Genomic DNA, 20,519 nt, shown 5'->3' with positions numbered 1-20,519 from the left:
ATCAGCATTTATGGAAAGAGCAGTCAAAAAATCAAATGATGTGGTGCATTAGGCAAGTCTGCTGCACAAGACCTCTTTAAAGTATTCAAGAGCAAAGATGTCAGTTTGAGGACTAAGGTGCACTTGACCCAAGTCATGGTATTTTCGGTAGCTTCAGATACATGTGAAAGATGGGCAATGAATAAAGAAGACCACAGAAAAATTGATGCATGTGAGTTACGGTGGAGAAAATATCAAAAATACTATGGGCTGCTAGAAGAACAAATTAATCTGTGTTGGATGAAGTAAAACCAGACTGCTCATTAGAATCTAGGATGGCAAGACTTCTCTCTATCAAACTTTGGACATGTCATCAAGAGGGATCAATCCCTGGAGAAGGACATCATGCTTGCTAAGATGAAGGATTTGAGGAAAAGAGGAAGACTTCCAATGAAATGGATTAGCACAGTGGTAGCAGCAATGGGCTCAAGCTTAACAACAATAGTGGAGAAGGTACAGGACTGGTCAGTGTTTCATTCTGTTGAACATGAGGTTGTTATGAGTCAGAACCAACTCAATGGCACCTAAGGACAACAACAACATTATGAGACATGATAAGATGAATATACATCCTCTTCTGCACTGTATTTTCTTCACTATTGTGTTCTGTTAAAACAAATATATAAATTTCTTAGTGTTTGTATTCTAGCACATACTTGACCTATTACTAATAATGTCAGCTTTAACTGACATTTTTACCCCCAGTAGTTATAGATGAGTCAGTGAACTTATTCTAATTCTCACTATCTTTTTTCCTTCCCCAGGCTTATTTTTCACTCATTTCTACCTTGCCAGACTTTGTAACATTTATATATTTCTAATAGTCTTAGTGTTTATAGTAAAAATATGTTTAATTCTCCCCATAATTCTTTTAAGAAGGTTACCGCAAATTTATTGTAATAAATTTCTCATAAAGGAGGGAAATTCTTTGACTTCCAGTGTATTAAAACTATGACCTTTATACTTGAAGGACAATTCATCTGGATATAAAACCTTTGGATCACATTTTCTTTCCTTGAGAATGTCATAAGTTTTGCTCCATTGACATTAAGTGTTAAATGTTGCTTTGAAGAAATCTGAGGGTAGGTTGATTTATTTTTCGTTATACATGACTTGGTAATTTTGCTTTTCTGTATTAGTGATATTTATAGTAAAAGTTCAATAATTTATTAACATGAATCTTGTTGTTAACTATTATAAATCTTTGTGGCTGGTAAGTGGTGTTTATTTTCCTTTTTAATTTCAGGAAAGCTCTTTAAAATTTATATTACAGGTTATTTGCTGTGTTCCACTGTTAAAATTTTCTTCGTCAACAGCTTCAATTATATGTATGTTGTCCCTATTCTATTTCTCCCATCATTATCATCTTCACAGAAATACTTTTCAAAGTATTTCTCTATATTTTCATTTAATTTTCCCTACTTTTAAGACTGTCATCTCTTTCTTATTTATCCACAGTGTTTATTCCTTTTTTATTTCTTCCAATTTTGTCTTTATTACACTAGTATTTCCCCCCTACCCTCTTTGTTTTTACCTGATTGATAACCAGCTCATTGTAACCTGTTCAGCTCTTCCCAGAGTTTCTTTGTGCTTTGTGTTTCTTATGGATCACGTATATTGCTGTATTTAAATTAAGCTCTGGTAGCGTAGTGGTTACAAATTGGGCTGTGAACCTTAAGGTCAGCGGTTCGAAACTACCAGCCACTCTGCGGGAGAAAGATGAGGCTTTCTGCTCCTGTAAAGATTTACAGCCTTGGAAACCCTGTACAGGGTCTCTATGGGTCAGAACTGACTCCACGGCACTTAACAACAACAACAATGCTTCATTTAAAGAGCTCTAGTCAACACAACAACAAATAGTAGCATAGTGGTTATGAGTCAGTCTGCTAACCACAAGGTCAGCAGTTCGAAACTACCAGCTGTTGCATGGGAGAAAGATGAGTCTTTCTGCTCCTGTAAAGATTTACAGCCTCGGAAACCCTATGCAGGGTTGCTGTGAGTGAGAACCGACTCCAAAGCACACTTCCACCACCCCTACCACTATGCTTCATTTAGAGAGCTGTTATCACATAATAAAAAAGAGCACAGACTCAAGAGCAAGATTTACCGGGTTTAAGTACTAACTTCTCTAAATAGTTATGTAATCAAAAGCTTTAAACCAACATTGCAGGTGAGTGCTTCTACTACAGTGTTATACCAGGACTCCCCTCAGGGTGGAAGGCATTCAAAAATATGACTGGGGAAGAGCTGTCTCCTTAAAGCAGTGTTGACCTTAACAAAATAAATGGAGCAAAGCTTTCAGGACCTTCATTTGTTGATGGAGCACAACTCAAAATGAGAAGCAATAGCTGCAAATATCCATTAATACTTGAAATGTGGAATGTATGTAGTATGTATCTAAGAAAATTGGAAGTCATCAGAAATGACTGAATATTAATAGGTTAAAAAGGACAGGTATTGGCCATTTTGAATCAGATAATCCTATGATTTATGCTGGGAATGACAAACTGAAAAGGAATGGCATCACATTCATCATCTAAAAGAACATTTAAAGATCTATCTTGAAGTACAATCCTATTTGTGATATGATAATACTAATATACCTACAATGTGTCATGTTATGTTAAATGCCTTCAAGTAGATTCTGACCCATAGCGACGCTGTATAGGGTTTCCAAGAAGCAGCTGGTGAGCTTGAACCACCGACCTTGCAGTTCAAATGGCTTTGCAGTCTGACACATTAACCCATAACACCACACCAGGACTCCATGCCTACAATAAAGAGCAGTTAATGCCACAATTATTGAAATTTACCCACTAACCACTAAAGCCACCACTTGTCTGGTCTGTCAGTTTGTCATACTGTGGTGGCTTGTGTGTTGCTGTCATTCTGGAAGCTGTGCCACCGGTAATTAAAAAACAGCAGAGTCACCTATGGTGGACATGTTTCATCTGAGCTTCCAGACTCCAGGAAGAAGGAGAGATGGCCTACTTCTAAAAAGTAAAGCCAGAATGCTCCGTAGAAGCAAAGATATCGAGAATTTATCCCTTGTATTTTGGTCATGTTAGTAGGAGAGACCAGTCTCTAGAGAAGGCCATCACGCTTGGAAAAGTCACAGACAAAGAGGATGACCCCTTATGATATGAATTGACACAGTGGTAACAGCAATGGTTCAGATGTAATAGCTGTGAAGTTGATGCAGGATTGGCCAGTGTTTGATTTTGTTGTGCATAGAGTTACTGTGAGTTCAAACTCACTTGATGGCACCTAGCAACGACAACAAGCAGCTGCAGAGTTGTGTTGAGAAACAGTTCAGTCAATATCTGTAACGTGTGAAAATACAACCTGAACAACAGAAATACTCTTAAAGTATTATCTGTATATATTGGTCTTTTGTGTTTACTTATTGCAAAGTGCATAGTCATATTTCTTATTGGCTCTGTGGCAAAAGTTTTATTTTCTCATCTATTTGTAACCTTTAATGCTCTTAAAACATTTTTTTTTTCTTATGGTATCTTTATACCTGCTCTGTGCCAATTTCTTCACCACTACTCATGATTATGAATTGGGCTGCCAACCTCAGGGTCAGCAGTTCAAAACTACCAGCTGTTCCAGGGGAGAAAGATGAGGCTTTCTGCTCCCATAAAGATTTATAGCCTCAGAAACCCTGTGGAGGGTCGCTATGAATTGGAACAGACTCCACTGCACATAACAACAGCAACTCATTATTTAATGAATTATATTTATCTTGTCAAAGTCTGTGTAGGGAAGGCTTCAAGGTAGTTTTCTGTCCTCATAATAAAAAAAACTCCCACTTTCTTTGGTAGACAGTTATTTTAAAGATTCTTAATAATCGACATCTTCTTATAACTACACCCTTATGTAGTGCACTCCCACATTAACTTTGAACTTGACTTGCTTTAACTGAAGGACATTAGCAAACATGACATATTCAAAGGCTTATTGCTTAAAAAGGATGTGTGCATCTAGTCCCATATTTGCTCTTGCTCCTGAGAACTTTCTCATCTTCAAGCCTGAGCTAACCTCTTAGAAAGTAAGTTCTGGTGGCACAGTGGTTAAGGAACTCTGTGCTTTGAGCTCACCAGCTGCTCCATGGGAGACAGATTAAGCAGTCTGGTTCTATAAAGATCACAGCCTTTGAAAATAACAACAAGAAAGCAACCAATAATAACAACAAAGATTATAGCCTTGGAAACCTATGGTGTAGTTCTACTGTGACTTATGGGGTTGCTGTATGTCAGACTGCTAACTATGTGGTCAGTGGTTCAAACTCACCAGCTGTTCTTATACAAGTCGCTGTGAATTGAATCCAACTTGATGGCACTTAACAGCCATAATAATATGTCAGAAGGTACTCAACAGTAGTGATTTTCAAAGAGTTCGCCTCCTAGAGGCTAAAATAGCTGTAGAACAAGGCTCTGGGTGTCTAAGCCATCCTTTTTGAGGCCTGAAATCATAGCTGAGCCCATCCCAATATGTGACATCAATGAACTGTAGGGAGATAGCTGACAGCTTTTAAAATCGTTATTTTAGGGTGATATACAGATGCACTTTTCCTACTGTTTCAAAAACAGACTGCTTCCTGTAATTATAGCTTTTCTGTATGATTCTATGTGTAACCCCACCTACTCTGAGTCTCTAAAGTGAATTAGCTTCTGCCACCAGCTCTGTGCGCTCTAGGGTTTCATAGTGACGACCTTATCTTCATGAATTATAATTTGCTGACCCTGAGATCTGCTGCTGCTGTGCTCCTTTGAAACTCTGTGTCTCCTTTCTCCACATCCCCATGAGCCCATTCTGAATCTACTCATTCTACTCTTGTGCCAGTTTTTGAGAGACATGGCTTTAGTATTGTATGTTGTTGTTAGGTGACATGGAGTCAGTACCGACTCATAGGTAGCTAACCTGTGCATAGCAGAATGAATCACTGCCCAGTCCTGCACCAACCTCACAATCCTTGTTACACTTGAGCCCATTGCTGCTGCCACCATGCCAATCCATCTCGTTGGGGGCCTTCCTCTTTTATGCCGACCTTCCATTTTACCAAGCATGATGTCCTTCTCCAGGGATTGCATACTTCCGGCTAGCACCTTCTGATAGCTATAATGCTGGTTCCCTTTACTCCTCCCTTGGCCGTTTCCATACATCTTCTGCCCAAATTCAGCTCCTTTTGGCAACCTTTACAATAATTTTGTGGTTTGTGGGTAAATTTTACATACTTTTGCTGAAAATGGAATTGACACTTTTCATTTGCTGTATTATTGAATAATTTATAGGAAGAAATGGGAAAGATATTGAAATAGCTGACATTATATTCAAACTGGAATCCACAAAAACTCTGAATTCTTCTGAATATGATGTAATAAACTTGGGAGCTGTAGTAGCCACTAATACCTTTCAAAGATCTGCTATTGAGAGAGGTGGACATGTCACTCAAAATGGTCCTAGATTCAATCATCTCACACTCTATTCAGGCACTGATCTCTTTATATTTAATATGTCTGACTAATTAATTCTGATTGTAGTCCAGGATAAAGAGATTATATTATCACCATTTCACAGACAGAGGCTGTTAGAGTCCTGACTTGATTGCTAGATTTGTTGGCTTCCCTCCAGATGCTTATTGCCTCAGTGTGACTAATTGTAGTTTGCGGCTCAATTTCAAGGTAATGTTCAAGGTGAATTTTATAGACTTTAAAGCAACAAGTCTAAGAAGGCAGATTAAGCCTTGGACACATTGCTTCTGCTGAGAAGAACTGAATATTTTTGGCTCCAAGGGACAGCCTATGGAAATGTTTCCTCCAAAATGGTGAGAGGAAAGAGTGTAGATAAGAAATCTACTAAATCTCTAGTTCTTAGGATCTCAGATGTGTGTTTCATTGCGTGAGTATGAATGACGGTTTGGGTGAATGGGTGAATAACAAAGTTACTGTCTCTTCCTTATCTAGTTTCAATTTGTCCTACACAGTTCAGATGAAATATTCAACAGTGAGCTTTGGTGCCATGTGTTTCTGTTATATGATTGAGATTATGATTTGTTAAAATCATATTGCACTGTTTTGGTTTTCCATAGTTGCTTTTTTTCTGTTAGACTCTTTGCTCTGTGTGTGCAGGAACTGTGTCTTAACCATCTTCATATGCCCAGCACCTGGCATAATGCACTGTGATTAATGCAAAATAGGTGTTCCATAAATGTTTATTAAAATGAGTTAATAGGTCAATTTTATTCATTAAAATCCTCCTGGTCTATGACTAGTTTAGTAGTTCAATACAAAAAAGTTACTTCATCCTTGTCTTCCTTCTCTTTTCCTTAGCAGTTTTCTCCTTTTTCTCATTCTCTGAAGGGCTAGATAACCAGGGAACAGGAACCCATCCTTTCCTACTCCTCTAAAGGGCAGGCCTCCACTCAAAAGCGTTCTTATAGCAGAGTCAGGCAGGTTCCCGGTGCCTGCTACTGTGTTACACGAATTCCTAAGTTGTGGGACCCACTCCCAGGGTATATTGGTGGGAGATCTGACGTCTTGCTTCAGTAGATGAGTGCTGATCTCATTCTGTAGCTCCTTTGTGCAACAGGAGAGCAGAGGGCCCCCACCCTCCTACCCGCTCTCTCCCTGCAACGTGCCACACTCGCCAGTACGCTTGCCTCTCCCCACTCGGCTCTGCGCACAGACCCCACTCCTCTAACCCCCTTTGTGCAGCCCGAGGCTGCGGTGCTTCTAGTACGGTATTCAAGGCAGATGAATAGAGAGTGACTGACACATTCTAGGGGCGGTGAATACAAGCGTACGCGGGCGGCTGGGGGAGGGTATGTAGTGGCAGACGACCGCTGGGATTATGAATGGGGGCGTAGAGGGGCCGGAAAGGGGAGAGGCGAGTGTGGGGTTCAAACCAGGATTTTCGGCAGCTGGCTTTGGATAGGCAAGCAGGGCTGTGCGTAATTCTTCAATTCTGGTAGCCAAGGATAAGCTGTGAGCTCCTGGCTGGGAGAGAGGACTATATTGCAAAACTCCCCTAGTATCGTGTCCGTGGAGTATTGCGGGGGGTTGGCGAGGTATGTAGGAGAGGAAAATAAGCAGGGTGGGGAGTCCGGGTGATGCCAGCCGCTGGGCACGGTGTGCTTTGCTCCTTAGAATTGACAGGTGGTGGCCTTTGCTGCTACAACCTTCTACACAGCAGCTAGTCCGAGCCTAACGGTCACATTGTTATTACCCGCACTGGGCTGAGGAGCGCAGCGCTGCAGACCAAGTGCCACGGACAAGCTGTCTCCCTGGGGTGAAGCGAGGGGTTTGGAAGGCCAATAGAAGAAAGAGGAGCTCAGGACAGCGTCGCCGCCGCCAGTGTTGCCCAAACCCGGGTTCCCCAAGCCAGTTGGACAGCTGGTCCGCGGGCGCACCTCGCAGCTGCCCGGGCCAGCGCGCTCCTTCCCTAAGCTCACTGCACTGCTTGGGCGGCTGCGGGCTCCTCGTCGCCCGCCGGGCTGCAAGCAAGCGTCTTCCGGGCTGAGCTCTTGCCCCCCACCCCCACTCCCTCCGAGTGCTCGAAGGCTCGCTTGCCTTTCCCGGACTAGACGCACCCGGCAGAACCGAGGCTCGAGCTCGGGTGTCCAGAGCGCTGCAGCAGCGGTGCGCGGTGCAGCAGAGACGCCTCAGGCAGGAGGAGGACGGCTTCTGTGAGTGTAGCCAGAGGTAAGGTCTGCACAAGATGCTAGGGGGATATTACTCCCACTTTTTTTTCTTTATCCGGTCTTGGGGGCGAAATGGAGAGTGTGGGTTGCTGCGGGACAGACTAGGGGGAAGGTCTGGATGGGGCCACCGTGCAAGGTTGATCTTCTTGACCGGTTCCTTGTTCCGCTTGTAAATCTGCCAACCGTCCCTTTTCCTTTGGCTCTCTCATTCTCTGCGCCAGCCTCCGGCCTCGGACCTTTAGGCAAGTCACTGAGAAGAAGAGAGAACCGAGGGAGGATTGAAAAAGGCAGAAGGATGCCTGACTGGAACATCCAGAGTGGTTAATAAAATGGGTGCGCGGTGACTGGTAATTGACAACCGGCGCCAGGGAGACTAAAGTACTGAAGAGTTTGCTGGCTCCTAGGATAGTCCAATATGCCCATATGGCTGGACACCAAGTGGGGAGCACCGAAACCTCAGCACCAAGAAAGATCTACCAGAAACTTTTGGCAAGCTCTGTCTGGTGTTGTGTTCAGGATCTGGTGTTTTCTAAGCTACAAGAAAAGTGCGGCTGGAGATAGGTTCGTGCTCTCCCCCACCCCCCAGATATCTGCTTATTTTCTTATCTCATTTTTCTATTTTGCTCCTTTCTTTTCCTTTTTCACAGACTTACAGTGCAGGTGCCATACGTGTAACAAAAATTCGAACCTACTGTAGCCAACGGGCAAATATTAAGAGGAGAGCACAGGGGAATTAGCTCTTAATTACAGTCTTACTCATTTTAAAGATGACGGGCTATACGAGAGGGATCCAAAAAGTTCCTGGAAAAACCCCATTATCCTTTAATTCCATTTTTTTCCAGGAGTTTTTGAAGCCCCCTCATCTGTATTCACACACACATACTGGCAAATTTAACTGAGGTAAATTTTAAGCAATACTTCTAGGCGCTCTTCTAAAATTTCATTTACATAATATTTATATCACATATCTATGATGCTAATAAACAGAAATGTTCAATCTATGCCTTCTTCAGCTTAGATCTGTATGAAAGAAGACCTGTGCCTTGAATTACATCCCATTTTACATTGCATTGCAGTTTACATTTACTTGTACATTTAGAGGTTTCCACTGCTTGAAACCCTTGAATTAAAAGACACATTAAATTGAAAAGAAAAACAAACAAACAAAAACACCTAAAAGTCCAGATGCTGGTTATTATTATTATTATTATTTTAAGTAGATCACATCCCTCTTCCCCTTTCCTTTTTTTTTGAAAAACAAAACAGAGTTTAAGAGAGAGACAATGATTGGATTTGAGCATACTAAAAATACCAATTTTACATCTGACCCCCTTTCCTTTTACTGAGAGAGAATCAATATGTCAATAACTGACAGAAAACAAAAATACAAACCATTTGGGTACTTCAATATGTTTTTAAATACAACCGGAGCTGTATAAAGTGAAGGGTCTGCACATAAATTAAGAAAATGTATTAGGACAAGGATTTCACTTCAGGTAAAAGATATTCAGTTGTACTTCCTTCTCAGGCTACTTTATTTATCTCTGACATCCCCAAAGAGAAGCCCTTTTTTAATGTCAATATATGTCTACAACATTACATTGGCTTGTTCAACTCTTCTAAGAAGTAACTGTAGGACTTGAGTAGTAATACATTCACTAGCTGTTTCTATTTTAAATGACATAATTCCAATTGGTTAATTTAAAGTAAACAGGTAAGTAAATAAAAAATAAATACATAAACAAGTAAAATTTTAAACTATACTGGAATCGTTAAGATGGCATGGTTGATTGAGTTTATCTCTCTGTTATCACATTTGTGAGTGAACTAATTTCGCAGTGTGTCTACTTGTAATTTTTTCCTCAACTGATTTTCCTTTTAGTATATTTCTGACTTGACATATTGTAAAGGTGAATTATCTAGATTTTCTCTAGAGGGTACCCCTTGGACATGCTTATTCGCTTTTGGAATAGAGTTGGTTTTTGTTTGAGGTAAAAGGAATCAATCATATCCTGTTTTCTAATCTCGGAGTTATTTATCCATCTAATGGCAGGTATTTACTAATAACATTTATAGTTACTACCAATAACAAATACAGTGTATATACAACTAAGGATTCATGTTTGATAATGGTACTAAACATAGAACTAATATTTTCATTTTGGTTTATAAATTGAAGATTTAAAATAGCAACTAAATAAGAGGCCAAAGTTGCTTTTAATATCATATTTGGTTTACTTTGGGTAGGAAGCAAGAGGTACATGAGTAACTTGAGTTCAGAAGATTTGGAGGTTAAAATCTGAATTTATCTTGTATTCTAGCATCAACCTTCACCATTGCTCTTTTCATGAGAATTTAAGCAGCGCACTTCTAGAAGATGTGGAGCTGTTGTTGGTCATCAGACAAATGAGTTCCTATGAGTATTGGTTATTACAGCAATTTGTGGTGATATACTGGACACTGTGGAGTCCTGGTGTAGCACTGTAGGATAAGCATTGGGCTGCTAACCAAAAGGTTGGTGGTTCAAACCCTATACAGGGTTGCTAGGAGTTGCAACCAACTTGATTGCACACAACAAAAACAAGTGAACACCGTGGAGTGCCAGAAGGAGCGTTGGTGACTAAAGTGCTCTGTTGCTAACAGAAAGGTCAGCAATTCAAATCCGTCACTACTCCATAGGAGAAAGATGTGGCAACATGCTTCTGTAAAGATCTGCAGCTATAGAAACCCTATGGGGCAGTTTCATCTTGTCCCATAGGATCTTTATGAGTTGGAATTGACTACAGCAATGGGTTTTTGTGATGTGCTAAATCTTTATTTAAAGAAGGACTTGTTTCTTCAGTACTAGAAATTCTATCAGCAGATGGCCTTCCATGGTCAGCCCCTTCAGGGACTGCCTCAGTTAAATTTAGGACCTTTCCCTATGCATGGCCCCTTCCAGGTTGGCCCATCTCCAGTGACTGATCCATGAAGTTGTCATTGTTGTTGGAAGTATAAAGGCCCGGACCTCTCAGCCCAAGCCAACTCTGAAGGACACCCCAGTTCTAGAGCTCTCTGTATGACTTGGGTTGTAGCTTGACTTCTCCCTTTGCTCATTTTTCCTGCCTTCCCCATTTTTCTTCAGGTGTTGATAACAAGGGCTATCCTTTAAAAAAAAAAAAAAAAGCAAAAACAAAAACCCAGCTCACTAAACTTCATATCAGAGTCCTGGTATAGTGCTGTGAGATAAAGCACTGGACTGCAAGGTTGATTTGAACTGCAAAGTCGGCACTTTAAACTCATCAGTTGCTCTTTGAAAACTCTATACAGGGTCGCTATGAGATGGAAACGACTCAACTGCAGTTAACAACAACATCAACAACAAAAACACGCTTCATTTCAGAGCCAGCTACCCAGTTTTATGACTTACATGTTTCAAAATGCAGTGGCCCTTCTTAATGAAGGGGCACTCTCATGTCCTTCCTTCTCTTCCTTCTGTCTCTCCTAGTTTTAACATTCTTTCTGGACTCTGGGCTTATTGAGGTACTTTAAGGAGCCCTGGATAAATGCTCCATTGACAGTGGATAAATGCTCCACTGATAATCGAAAAGCCTGTGGTTCAAATCCACCAGCAGCTCTTTGGAAGAAAGGTGTGGCAATGCTGTTGAGTTTGTTCTGACTCATAGCAACCCTATATGGTGTTTTCAAGTGACTGGTGCGTTTGAACTGTCAACCTTGTGGTTAGGAGTCCAGTGCCAATCCTATAGCGCCACACCAGAACTCCTTGACTAATACTTAAAATGTCTTAATTCTGATTATTCTCCATATTAGAAGAGCTATGGTGACATCTCAGGTTAGGAGTTGTGCGGTTAACTCCAAGTTCAGCATTTCGATCTTACTGGGGAAAAGATAAAGTTTTCTGCTCCTGTAAAGATTTGTTGCTGTTGTTGCTACGTGTCGTGGTCGGTTCTGACCCATGTTGTGTTGTTACGTGCCATCGAGTCGGTACCTACTCATAGCAACCTTATGCACAGCAGAATGCAACACTGCCCGATCCTGAGCCAACCTCACTACTGTTGCCATGCTTGAGTCCATCGATGCTGCCACTTGACCCTCCACCTTAGCAAACATGATATCCTTCTCTAGTGACTGGTCCCTCCTGACAATATGTCTGAAGTAGGAGAGACGAAGTTTGGCCATCTTGGCTTGTAAGGAACAGTCTGGCTGCACTTCTTCCAAAATGGATCTGTTGGTTCTTTTGGCAGCCCATGCACTTTCAATATTCTCCTCCAACACCATAACTCAAAGGCATCAATTCTTTTATGGTCTTCCCTACTCACTGTCCAGCTTTCGCATGCATATGAGGTTATAAACTCTGACCCATAGCAACCCTGTATAGGGTTTTGGAGGAATGGTTGGTGAGCTTGAATTTCTGACTTTGCCATTCAAACTGACTTTGCAGTCCAGTGCATTAATGCACACCCTGAGAAACCCTATGATTGTTGGTACTTGTGTACCACTGAGTTGGTTCTGACTCATAGTGACCCCTGTATAGGATTTCTGTGGCTGTAAATCTTTACGGGAGCAGAAATCCTCATTTTTATCACACAAAGAGGCTGGTAGATTTGAACTGCTGACCAGGGCTATCAGAAATATGGTCACTATGGGTCGGAAGTCAGGACACAACCACCACCACCACCATTCTCTATTCCATCATAATGCACAGTTCTATCACATAGTTTACATTCCTGTGTCCTTTTTTCTTTTTCATGTAATTAGAGTTTTCCATATTTTTTTTTCCAGTCAATGATCATTTATTCAGGCTTACCTGCACTGCCCTTTCTTACATTGCTCCTTGTATCCTTCCTCTAGATTCAAATCCCTTCTTATGGATGTGTACGCATATTATGGCATAATAATGCCATTATGTGCATACACATATTAAGCTTTTGTTGTTTGTTGGTTTTAAACTCTATTTCATTCTAAAATTTGAATAATATATAGTCTGGGAACAAAATTCTAAGTTCAAAATTACTTTTCTCATCACTTTGAAGTGACTGCTTTTGTTAATCATGAGTGGCTTGTGCCTTGATTGCTTTGAAGATTACTCTTCAGTGTTCGTTGGTGTCTTTGATATTCTTCAGTTTCAACATGACATAACTAGATGTGAATTTGTTTTTATTTTTCCTTCCTGGTATTTCTTGAGCTTCTTTAATCAAATGACTGTTCTGTTGCTTGAAATCTTAAAAATCTGTAGTGTTATGTCTTCATATATTGTTATCTTTTTTCTCCATTCCATTCTTTTCTCTGGAATTCTTACTAATGTTAAACCTTTTTGTTCTACCTCTCATGTCAGTTACCTCTGCATTACAATCAGTTAAGAAATATTCTAAAGAGGCATTTCATTAATTATTGAGAACCATTTATTTTTAGTTAACTAATCCTTTCCTCATTGGTGACTTGTCTATTGTTTAAATTGTTTACTGAACTGTGATTTATCTTTTATTTCTAGAAGTGTAATTTAATGTGTTTTCATATCTTTTTGGGTTTTTTTGCCCCCCTCAGTTCTTATATTTTCATTAGGGGTTCTATCCTAATTTTACTTCTTTAATCATTGCACCTGTACTTCTTTAATAGTCTCTTTCACTGGATTTACTCATCCCAGTGTTGGGGTCTGATGGTTCTTCCTCATAGTGAATAATTCCCTCATGTGGTTTGTTACTTGAATTATGGGTTATCTCCAGCCAGGAGTCATATTTTTCCCAGTTTATGAAAGTTTTCCTATAGAATGATATTGTGATTGCTTCTGTAGAACGGTCTAGGGGGGTTCATTAGTCTGGAATCAGCTTTTACATTAATTTCTTGGCATGCGATTCTTGGGTTCTCAGCCTGATTCATAACGATTATGTTACCAGAGCTCCTGGGAACAAAATTATAAGTTTACAATTATTTTTCTTATCACTTTGAAGACATTATGTCATTGTCTCCTGAGTTGATTCTATATTTATATTACCATGCAGGTAATATAAATTCAAACTCTGTGTGAATGTTTAGGTCTAGGGGTTTAACTCAAAGAGTACTTTAAAAAAAAAAAATTTTTATTGGTGTTGTTGTTAAGTGCCTTTGAGTCAATTCCAACCCATAGCTACCCTGTATAGGGTTTCCAACGAGCAACTGGTGAGCTTGAACCACTGACATTGCTGTTCAAACGACTTTGCAGTCTGACACATTAGCCCACAGTGCCACACCAGAGCCAAGCTATTTTTTCTATTGCTCATTGCCCAAGTAAGGTTTCTAGTTCTTTTTATATAAAACATCAATTTTTCCAGGGTTCTGGCTTTATGAAGAAGTACTAACTCCAGTCCTTCCCACCAAGTTATATGTTCTAAAACCCACATGAAATTCTCAGCCTGTAGTAGAGTGGTTACCAATCGGCCTGCTGACCTTAGGGTCAGCACTTGGAAACGACCAGCTGTTCCGCAGGAGAAAGATGAGGCTTTCTGCTCCTGTAAAGATTTACAGCCTCGAAAACCCTGTATAGGATCGCTGTAAGTTGGAACCGACTCCACGGCACATAACCACCGCTAACAAGTCAGTTACTAGAGTCCTGATGTGGTGCTGTGGGTTAGTGCGATGGACTGCAAAGTCAGTTTAACCACAAGGTCAGCATTTCAAGCTTACCAGCTGCTCACCAGCTGCTCCTTGGAAACCCTATACTGGTCTCTATGAGTCAGAACCGACTTGATGGCACTTAATAGCAACAACAGTTAGCCATTAATGCCTGTTTAAGTTCGGTATCTCTTTGGGCATCTGTAGTGCTGATTTATGTACTATGTATTGTGACATTTGCTTCTTTTCTGATACTATAGGATTTTCATTTTCTTAAATAGTTTAACAATTTGAAACCATTTATTTTGCTGATCTTATTTTATCTTAATGTCTATGTGTTTCTAGCACCAGGGAATTTGGGTCACATTAGCTTAGTCTGCCTTGGTGGTGGAATAAGAAATTTGTCTGTGAATGTGTCCACCCAGAAAACAGACTACTTTCAGTTATTTATCCTCCCCAATCCCTTCACAGATTGCTTTTATATTTAATTATATAGACCCCTCTGTCTCCCTTCCTTCCTTTCTTTGCCTTTTGTTCCGTTAACCTATTTGCCACGTTCGTCCATGACAGTTTGTTTTATAGAATGTGGCACATGCTGGAACTGTCCAGTTATCAACTCCCTTGATTCGCTTCCAGTCAAACATTTTTAGTCAGAAGATACCTACACAGGTGAGCATACTTCTCAATGCATCAGCAGGAGACGCAGGTTGTCCCATTAGTCCTCACTAAGTATCTCACTTAAAAGGTGGTATCTACCCAATTTCTCTTTTGAAACTTTGTTTTACTATTAAGTTAATAAGTATCACTCTGTAAGGTGATATTGCGAGACTATGTGAGAAACCTACTTCTCCACAACTTTCACTCATTTTTGTTTTTAGTGAAACCTTTTGAGACAATTGTAGACTAACATGCAGTTGTAATCCTATGTACCCACTTTTCTTCAATAATAATCCTTGAAAAGGAATACAAATTCACATCCATAAAATTGGCATTGATACAATCTATAGATCTCATTCAGATTTCACCAGTTTTTCATATATTCATTTGTATGTGTATGAGACTAGCTCTGCAGTCTTATCACATGTGAAGATTTGTGCATCTACTATACAGAACAGTCAAAATGCAGAAAGTTTCAACAAACATTCACCTTTCTCCTGCTCTAGTACCTCACTGTTAACCTCTAGAAATCACTGATATGTTCTTCATTTGTATAATTTGGGTATTTAAAAAATGTTATATAACTTTTACCTACATATATATATATATATATATATATATATATATATATATATATATAACATAGATTTCATAACTTTTTTTTTTAGCTCACCATAATTCCTCAGAGTTTCATTCAAGTTGTTGTATCAATAGCTCATTCTTTTTTATTGCTGAGTAGTGTTCCATGCACAGCTGTATCACAGCTTGTTCAGCCAGCTGAAGGACATCTGGGTTGTTTCCAGTTTTTGCTGTTATAAGACTGCTATGCTGGATTTTGTGTGAAAATATGTTTTCCTTTCTCTGGAATAAATGCTCAAATTGTTGTTGAGTTCAATTGTTGAGCTGTAGGATAATGACTTGTTTGTTTTGTTGTTGTTATACACAAAGAATTACTTGTTTAGTGTTATGAGAAAATGCCAAATTGTTTTATAGAGTGGCTGCACCATTTTATATTCCCACCAGCAATGAATGAGTGATTCAATTTCTCTGCATCATCTTCAGGGTGTAGATCTTCCACTTTACTATCTGTTTTCTCATTTCAGGCCTCCTGGTGCCTCTAGGTATGACAAAAAATTATTTGACCTGCATTTCCAAGTCTGTTGTGGCAGGATTTCCCCTACTGGTATTGCCAAGAAACCTGATGTTGCTGGAAGAATTCCAAAGACAATCATCTTGCATCATCTTTTTTAGTTGGGTTGAAAGGGGGACGTCTTTAGGTCTGGGTCACCATTTGCTGTTGAGTCTTGCGGTCATTAACTAGTCCACCTCCCTCTTTATACTTTTCTGAGTTACCTCTCAGAAAAAAAAAAACCTTTTTTGGTTACCTCTTGCATTATTTCGAGTGGGAAAGAGCAGGTCAAGATTAATGTACACCATCTTTCCGGGACAGAAGAATATGCTTATAAAACTAGTTTAACTTCTCAGCCACATTTTCTATTAACATGGTTGACAACACTAACTTAATTGTTTTTCTGTAGTTTTAGTTCTAGATATAGTCTCAGTATCTGTTTAAAAAATTGGAATGCAGTTTATTTAAATAAAGTTAACTAATTTTACTGTAATTGAATAATTAAATGTCAAGTTACACCCTATCAGTAGAATCTAAGAAAGAAATCTGCATATGTGTTATTTGCTCTATGGAATATTTTCTCCAGGCTGTCCTAAAGCATTTGAGAAATATTAGTACCTTTTATCCATCTCCACCTCCTTAGAAATGTGTCAAACAAAACACAAAAAAACCTTTCTCAGATGGATACTTTAAATCTCACAGAAAATAAATGACAGTATTTGTACAAATAACTTGCTGATTTTGAGTAGGTTAAGGAAAAGATAAGCAGGATTCTTTGGCTCCCCTGGTTTATGGCACTCATAGAATGATACCATTTTCAGAACTGAACTTGAACTGTCTGATTCAACCTCATTGTCCTATATGTAAGAAAATGGAGATTTTGAGAGACCATACAGGAGCCTATATTCTTTCAATTAAATAATGACAAGGCTTATTTATTCGGATTTCTAAGGATTTCCTAATCGTATGTTTTCTTTTGGAAATCAGACAGTCCTTTTGAGACGATTTTTTAAAAATTAAAAGCGAGGCATGAATTTTCAGTACTCTTTTCAAATGGGAAAATAGCTTTAATATATTGTGATGATATGATGGTACTTTAAAAAAAACATAAAACAGGAATGTTTAAAAATCTGAACTTGTAGCCCAATTGTTTAGAAAATTTAACCCCTACTTTCTCCATGGAGAAGAGATGCCCTGCCTTTAGGTGAGCAACAAGTTTGCAATCATGAGGGATAGAACTGTACGCATAGGAAGAAGAAGCTGAAGGAGAGATGTAGCGTGGATCATTGATGATGCCTTACAGTAGTTATAGCAGCTTTGCCCTGTCTACCTCCAGACTTTGTTTCATAAGAAAAATAAACTAATTGTTCCTTCTACTATTTGTTAGATTTTCTGTTACTCCCAGCTAAACACATTCCCAACTGAATATATAAAGTCATTGCTATAACTTTACATATTCACATTTTTTTTCATATTTACATTTTTGAAGTGTAAAATCGGTGTCTATAGATCTTTGTAATTATTGCACTTAGAATGCAAAATTGAAGCAAGCCTATGCAACTCTTTTCATTCTGAAGAAGCTTGGGTGTGAACATTTTGGATAAATGGTAAAATTTCTATTTTATCATTCTCTGCATGAAGAGAAGTATGAGACTCCAAGACTTTCTGTTGTATATTGCATAGATAATATTTTAAATTTTATTCAATGGGTGAAAATTATAAGAGGAAAACTCTATTTTTGTGAATCACACCTCCTACTTAGCTATGATCTTCAGTTAAGTGGAGATACATCTGAAGAATACCAATGAATCTTGGAAAAAGTATATTTTCCCTATTTGGAGTACAGGCAAAAGTATATAGCAGAATGAGTTGTCATCTTTACTTTTCAGTGTAAGTTGTTTCTAGCAGATTCCAGCTCCTGATTTCACACTTTTGCATGGCTGAGAACTAGTTTTAGAGGAGGCATTTAAAGGTTAATGAAGAATGGTCATTCATAGTAAATGGATATAATAGATGGGAACTATTTCCAAGTGCAGGGATTTAATTTTTGAATTAAACAAGATGATGAGAGAAAAAGAAGAATCCAATTAAGATCTATTTGTGATATTTTATCAGTTAAGGTTGCATTCATCTGAAAGCAACAGAACATTGGTTATAAAATGGCTGCAATAGGCAAGGAGTTTCTTTTTCTTAGGAACCTTGGGGGTGCAGTGGTTAAAACACTCAGCTGCTAACTGAATTTGATATTTCAAACCCATGAGGGGAAAAAGATGGGGCAGACTGCTTCTGTAAAGATTTATAAACTGTAAAGTCTTAAAAGAAACTCTACAGTCCTGCTCTACTATGCCCTGTAGTTTTGCTATGAGTCAAAAATCTACTGGATGGAAGTAGGTTTTTTTGTTTTATTTTTCTGATGTCGTAGAATGTCTTGTCCAAGGCTGTCTGGCAACTGCACAAGGAGGTTAACAAGGATTCAGGCTCCTTCTTGCTTTCTGCTTCACTCTCATTAGTTTATGGATTTTATTTCTTCTGGTGGGAAATTGTTGGTAAATCTTCAGGCAGAAGTGGTTGGGCACAAGACAGTAGGCAAAAAATAATTCAGTCCTTTTTAATAAGCAAGTGATAGCTTGTTGGGAGGATACATCTGGTAAAACCCAGACCAGTTGCCATCAAGTTTATTATGACTTATGGCAACCCCGTGTGTTTCAGAGAAGAAATGTGTTCTATAGGGTTTTCAGTGCTGATTTTTAAAAAGTAGATGGCCAGGCCTTTTTTTCAAGGTGCCTGTGATGAACTTGGATCTTAGTAGTCAAATGCATTATTTGTACCACTCATCTGGTAGACTTCTACTAATACCTTATAGGTCAGTGCTATGTCACTGACAACCCCTAACTACAGGGAAGTCTGAGATACAGGATTTGTTTGTTGATTGCTTGATTTTAACATGGGAAAAGTGGTTATTCTCCAAACATAAAGATTCTTTTATATTAAGGGGAAGGAGAAAGTGGATTTTGAACAAACAACTGTTACAGTTTCTTAATGCTACCATTGAGTTGGTTCTGACTCATAATGACCCTGTATGGGTTTCCAAGGACCAGCTGGTGGGTTTGAACCACCAGACTTATTGCTAGCAGTCTAGTGCTTATCCTAGTGCTACCCCAGGACTCCACAGAGATAACATAAATTGATAACCTTAAATAGAAATGCATGTTCTCACAATCTGAGAGAATAGAGTGCTGAATTCAGGGCAACAGCTCAGGGAGAAGATTTTTTCTCTCTGTTGACAGTGAGGGAAGGTTCTGATCTCATTTTTGTTTCTGTTCCCTGGTTCTTTGACAATCGTTACATGACATCAATTTTCTCCAACTTGCCCTGGCTTGTTTCTGTGCCTAAGATGCTCCTTTCACACCTCAAAAGAAATTGGTTTAAGACTCACTGTACACTAGAGCCCTGGTGTGGCACTGTCGGAGAATCACTAAATTGCTAACCACAAAGTTGGCAGTTCAAACCCACTAGCCACTCTGAAAACCTATACAGGTTCTCTACGAGTCAGAACTGACTCAAGGGCATTTAACAACAACACTTACACTGACATAGGCTTATTAACAAAAAAACTCTATTTCCAGCTAGAATTATATCCACATGTACAGGGATTAGAATTTATAATACATATTGGGAGATACCATTCAACCTGTGACAACAATCATCATTGTCATTGCATAGGAAGAATATTTATCAGCAATTTAAATAATAATCCTGGTGTTATCAAGGAACCCTGGTGTCACAGTGTTTAAAGTGCTTAGCCACTACAGGAAAGGTCAGCACTTCGAATCTAATAGATGCTGCGTGGAAGAAAGATGTAGTAATCTGCTTTCATAAAGGTTGTTGTTAAGCAATCTGTCAGTTCCGACTCATAGCGACCCTGTACAGGATTTCCCAGGTGTGGCTAGTGAGCTTGAACTACTGACCTTGTGGTTCAAACCAACCTTGCAGTCTAGTACTAATTGTACAGCACCACATCAGGACTCCACAACAAGGAATAGAGCACTGCATTTCAAAAATCAATAGTATAGAGTATTTTCATTCTCTGATATCTTAGAATGTCACAGTTAAATTAATGATTGTTCATTGTAGGAGGAAATTATGACAAGATTACCTTACATAACCTGTGCAAGTTAGCTATCTTGACACAAAGTGGCAACTGATATAAAACTTTAAATGACTGCACCTTCTAGAATGAGTGCAAATAAAAATTGATAGCTATTTTAAAGAAATCTCCATTTATGATTTTATGAGATGACAGTACTCAAAGCCAAACTAAATCCATTGCTTTCAAGTTAATTCATACTCATAATGACATTGTAAGAGAGACTAGAACTGCCCTGTAGGGTTACTAAGGCC

General features: G+C 39.1%; 1 pseudogene; it reads right to left on the bottom strand.

Moving 5' to 3' along the window:
* Positions 1-16,426, bottom strand: part of LOC102834551 — an 89,450-nt pseudogene extending 73,024 nt beyond the window's left edge.
* Between the last annotated feature and the right edge of the window lie 4,093 nt (positions 16,427-20,519).

This window comes from Chrysochloris asiatica, unplaced genomic scaffold, assembly GCF_000296735.1.
Source record: "Chrysochloris asiatica unplaced genomic scaffold, ChrAsi1.0 scaffold00048, whole genome shotgun sequence".
NCBI classification, from domain to species: domain Eukaryota; kingdom Metazoa; phylum Chordata; class Mammalia; order Afrosoricida; family Chrysochloridae; genus Chrysochloris; species Chrysochloris asiatica.
This window is presented reverse-complemented; position numbering and strand designations above follow the sequence as displayed.